Below are 5,763 nucleotides of genomic sequence, written 5' to 3' on the forward strand. Positions count from 1 at the left end.
CATTTTGGAAAATTCTTTTCTTGTCTTCCAAAATGCCGACACCATGATTACTTTAATCAATTGCCTTTTCTTGAATTTAGCACCATATCAAAAGTCTTGTCCACATGTCAACCTAGTCATGTTGCATTCTTTCCAGCCAATCAAATTACATGCAATTGCTGCCCAAAATCTCGTCTTTGGAATTTTGTGCTGACTTTTGGGAAATTGGGATATCCATAACCGTTTGCATGCAGCCCAAAATTATTCCATGCAATTTCTTGCTGAAATTGTACTAACTTTGCTTGTAAGTTTCCCTAAAAATTCACTATTTCTACACTAAAAACTGTGGCACCCTTTCTTATCCAATTTTCACCAATTTCACTTCAATTTTTACCCAAATGGAACCGTGTGCAGTTTTTAAACTTGAGAATCTTGCCAAATAAGCCAAACTATGAAGTGTCTTGTGGTAATGGGCAATTGACACTTAACTCTCCATATAAATAGGCATACCAAACTCAATTACACCTTTTGGAAGCCAAAAACCGAAAACTCTCTCTCTTTTTCTCTCACTTTGCTCTCACACTTCTCATTCTCTCAAAGTCTCAAACTCTCTCAAGAAAACCGAGAGACTCCAACCCCCACACCTCACAATCCTTCATCCAAAAACATCCAAACACACCATCCTTCTCTCACCACTCAAATCCTCCATCACTCCTCCAAATTTTCGTGTTGAAGGAACCACTTTGGAGGAGAAACTTGAAGGTCTTGGTTGCTATTTTCTCGGTCCAGCAAGCTTCCCTTTGGAGATCCACAAATTCCATCCCTTCCTTCTTCAATTTCTCGCCCAAAAAACTCAAAGGCAAGGGGGAGTTCTCACTTTTCACCTTTATTTTGCTTTCTGTTGGTTAAATTGTGAAGATTCCTAAGAAAGTTTTCATTTTTATCCTCCATGATCTCGGATAAAATGATTGAACTCCTTGGATGTTAAGTTTGCATCTTGCTCTTCACTTTTATCACTTCTATATTCTCGGTTTTGTGCTCGGATGTGTTGATTTCTCTCAAAACTTGAAAGTTTACCAAGTGCATGTTAATTTCTCCTTTGTACATGTCTTGGTTTTGCTTTGCATGAAGAAATCTTTTAGAAAGTTTGAGTTTTTAACCCTTGCATGTGATATTCTCCCTTTGTACGAAATTTTAAGCTTGAAATGTGTTGGAAATCCCTTGTGCGTGTCTCAGTTTTGAGGTTGCCTTGCTAAATCTCTTGAATAAATAATAATATATCCTTTGAGAGCTTAGAACTGTGAGCTTGCATGTCTTAGACATCTTGTTACCAAGCTTGATTTTATAAAAAGAGTTCCTTTCATGATTTTAAGAGTTTGAGTGCTAAATTGGCCTTGTATTGCCTCGATTTAGACTTTTTAAACATAACCTTTTGCTAAAAATTAAAGTGCTGCACTTGGATAATGGAACCTTGTGTTTGCATGTTAATTTTTCCCTATTTTGCTTATTTTGGAATTGACAAAAAATTAAGTTTTAAAGGCTGGACAGTTTTGAGTATTATGAGGAAAAATGTTGAAATTAATGTGTTTTGAAACCTTGGAATATTTGGAAAAGATTGGTATGAGTAATGAGAGAAAATTTTATAAAGAAAAAGGTGAAAATTAGCTTGGATGGTCTCAGTTTTGGCATTAAAAAGTGTTGCAAAGATTTAGAAAATATCTTGTATGCCTTGTTTTGTGTAAGGAAGCAAAGTGAAATTGAAAGTGTCTTGCTATGACTTGATTTGATTGAACCATGCTGAAATTACTTGTTTGAAAGGGTGATGGTTGCTTATAAATTTTGCATGATTCACCTTGGATGAAAATTAGTGCAAGACTTGAATTTGCTTGATTTTGGATGTGGAAATTCATGAAATTTACTTGAGTAACTTGCTGGAAAAATGTGAATGATGTGAAATATATACTATTCATCCTTGAGAATTGTGTTTGGAAAACCTTGAGGTATGTTTGAAGTGATGCTTGGCTGGAAATTTAGATTTACTTACTATTCATTGTGAATTAAGCTATGAAATTGCTATTTGAGAGCATTACATGCATCATTGCATACCTTTATGAAAGAATTGATGAATTATAACAATGTGCAGCAAAAATGATTATGTAATATTGCAATGTTGAATATGATTGGGATTATTTGAAGTGCTATGATCTAATTGTTTTGTGAGTGGTTAAGCATTAAGAATGAAAAATCAGCAAGTGACAATGTAAGAAAAGTGTGAAAAACCACGAGGATAGGACCTTGAACATTTGTGAATTAAGTTGATTAAGTTGGTGGCATAGAAAGGATCTAAGTTTGATTGATCTTTCCTAATACAGAGTTAAAAAATCGAGAGGTAATACTGATGAATCCACCCTTTATTATATTTTTACTTGCCTTTTTGGTGCTCCTTGATGGGAAAAATGGACTTAGATAGTGCAAATAATGTAGAAATCACATTTTTCGTAAATATCATAGATTTATTAATTTTTTGTTAATTTGCATTTAATTACATAGATATAGATTGCAATTTTAATTATCTTGATAATTTTGCAGAGTCTCCAAGTTAATTCTGAGATATCTTGGCCCGTGGATGAAAGTTGCCCCCAAAGTAGCCACTTTTAGGAGCAAAAGTGGCAACTACAGCAAGTCTGGGCATTAAAGGTTCCAAAGTAGCCACTTTCAAGTCCAAAAGTGGCAACTCCAGAGAGCTCCAGGGACGCCATTTTGGAAGCATTTTGCGCGTGGCCACTATTGGCTTTCATAGTGGCTACGCGCATCCAAAGTAGCCACTTTCAAGTCCAATAGTGGCAACTCTCGAGAATTGATAAACTTACGAGAATTGCGCATGGACACTTTCAAGGCCCAAAGTGGACACTTTCAAAGGCAAAAGTGGACACTTTGCTGACATGTCACCCACTATAAATAGATTTTAGGAATTAGGGTACGGGACTTTTACACTTTACACATTTTTTCCTTTGCCAAATTGAGACAATTTTCCAGAACATTGGAGTCTTGGGTGACAGCCAAGGGTCCTCTATAGGTTTTAATTTCCAATTTTCCTTTTGATTTTTGTTGAATTTACATTAATGTTACTTACGTTCTTGCATTTCTTTCTTTCATTTGTGAAGCCCATCCACATGGAAGGCTAAACTTCCTTGTAATTCCTAGTCAATGCACATGAATCTTGAATTCTTGGGATTAATTGCAATACAAATCTTTCTTTCCTTGAATTTATTGACCCCAATCTTTGAATGAAATGGAATTTGCATGAAGGGAACATTGCTTAATGAACCCTAAATTACCCAACGAAATTCTAATTCAAAATTGCTTAATTTTGATTAATCTTTGAGGTTGCTTAATCTTAGGGATAGAGATTGGAGCCCATTAAGATGCTTAGTTTTAATTGGGATGTTAAAGTGAATTTTCGCTTGTTAGATTAACTTAATTCAAGGGAAAGAAAGGGGATTATTGAATCATTTGAAAGAATAATGATGGAACTCATTGATTGACTAGGAATTACTCATTTTAATTTATTGAATTTCACTAGTTTACATTTTGCTCTTGATTAAAATCTTGAAATTGACAAACCTCCCCCCAATTTACTTGCTTTAAAATATATGTTCACACTTGTTCGATGTATGTTCCCAACCAAAAATTCCTTGGAGACAACCTAGGACAACACCCTAGTACTGCATTTATTTCTTTGCATATTTGATGAGGATTAACGACAATCTTTTGCATGACGAGTAGCTAAATTCGTTTCATCAAAGTGGCACCGTTGCCGGGGAACTTTTGGTGATGAACTTATGTTGAACATGCTTGGTACTCTGTTTTTGTGTCTTGCATATTAGTGTGTTTGTTTCATTTTGAGTTTTTGTGTTGTGTTGAAAGTCATACGAATTTTGTGATATGTTTCTACATTGTTGTTGCAAGATTTTCTACATCATTTTCTTTATTCAAGTGCTGCAATTTTTCAATTACTCACTTTCAATTTTCTGCACTCATTTTGCTGCATATTACTCTGTTTTGCTGCACTTTTGCTGCATAATTCTGCAGAATTATTTCAAATTGTTCTTGTTATTTCATTTGCTCAATTTGCTTTTAATTTAGTTAGTTGATATCTAGTGCATGACCCGATCAAACCCTGGATATTTGTATCCATTGGACCAGGAGATTGATAGGACTTTTCATAGGAACATTAGGACACATAGGGATCACTTTGATCATTCTGAACACTCTGAACCATCATCATCTCCTACTGCATCTTTGCAATTAGTGACACCAATTTCTGTTTACTCTTCTACATTTTCACTTGACTCTAGTTTTGGAGCAATGGCAGGTGATGAGAGGACTCTTAAGGAGCTAGTTGCACCGGATGTCACATACCAAACATTGTGCATCCAATATCCAGATGTGGACGCCCCTTTTGTTTTGAAAACTGGACTAATTCACCTTCTACCTAAATTCCATGGTTTTGCAGGTGAAGACCCTCACAAACACTTGAAGGAGTTTAACATTGTATGTTCCACCATGAGACCTCAAGGTGTTCCGGAGGAGCATGTCAAATTGAAGGCATTTCCATTCTCTCTTATGGATTTGGCTAAAGACTGGTTGTATTATCTTCCACCTGGCTCTATTACAAGTTGGGACACCCCTCAAGAGATTGTTCCTGGAAAAAATTTTCCCTGCCTCAAGAGCTGCCTCAATAAGAAAGGAAATATGTGGTATTAGGCAGCTGGAAAGGGAAAGTTTGTATGAATATTGGGAGCGTTTCAAGAGACTTTGTGCTAGCTGCCCCCATCATCAGATAAGTGACCAGCTCCTAATCCAATACTTCTATAAGGGCTTACACCCAATGGATAGGAGCATGATCGACGCAGCTAGTGGGGGAGCCCTAGTTGACAAGACTCCTGCTGCCGCTAGAAACCTCATTGAAAATATGGTAGCTAACTCTCAACAGTTTGCTACAAGGCAAAATCCTCTCATGTTCGGGAGTGTCAATGAAATTCAAACTTCAGATTCACACAAGCTGGAGCATAAGCTAGATGAGTTGGCTTCTATGGTAAAACAGTTGGCATCTATCCAAAAGAATTCTGCTGCATGTACACCTCCACCTCCATCCATTCTAGCAATGCTTTGTGGGATTTATTCATCTACGGATCACTTAACTGATAGCTGCCCCACATTGCAAGAAACTAAATCTTCGGAAGGTAATCCTCAAGCTTACGCTGCTAATATTTATGCTAATAAATTCCCTTTTCAGCAGCCGCAACAACAACAAAGCTGGGATTTATCTTCCAATAGATATAATCCCGGTTGGAGGAACCATCCTAACTGAAGGTGGGGAGGAAATGCACAGCATCAAGGCTCTAGCAAACCATCCAACAACCATTTCCAACCGCATCAAGCTAGACAAAGCAAGCCATATTCAGCCCAACAACATCACCATCCATCATCTTCATCTCAACAACACCATCAAACATCCCCTTCACTAGCTCCTGCACCTTAAAAGAGTGAGTCATCTTTGGAAGACCTTGTAAAGCAACTCACCATGAGTAATCTCAATTTCCAGCAGCAGAGTCAGGCCTTCCAACAACAGACTCAAGCAAGTATCAAGACCTTGGAGAATCAAATGGGTCAGCTTGCTTCATCCCTAAATCAACTTCAATCTCAAGGTTCAGGCAATCTCCCTGCACAAACTGTAACAAACCCAAAGAATGTGAGTGTCATTACCTTGAGATCTGGTAA

At 37.0% G+C, this 5,763-nt stretch overlaps 1 non-coding gene across 1 annotated transcript; it reads right to left on the minus strand.

The window, feature by feature from the left end:
* Positions 1-4,719: 4,719 nt before the first annotated feature.
* On the minus strand, positions 4,720-4,824 carry LOC113853353. Its single transcript, XR_003502526.1, has one exon. It is a non-coding gene; the product is annotated as a small nucleolar RNA R71 (small nucleolar RNA).
* Between the last annotated feature and the right edge of the window lie 939 nt (positions 4,825-5,763).

Source organism: Abrus precatorius, unplaced genomic scaffold (genome assembly GCF_003935025.1).
Source record: "Abrus precatorius isolate BTA unplaced genomic scaffold, Abrus_2018 Scaffold10, whole genome shotgun sequence".
NCBI lineage: Eukaryota > Viridiplantae > Streptophyta > Magnoliopsida > Fabales > Fabaceae > Abrus > Abrus precatorius.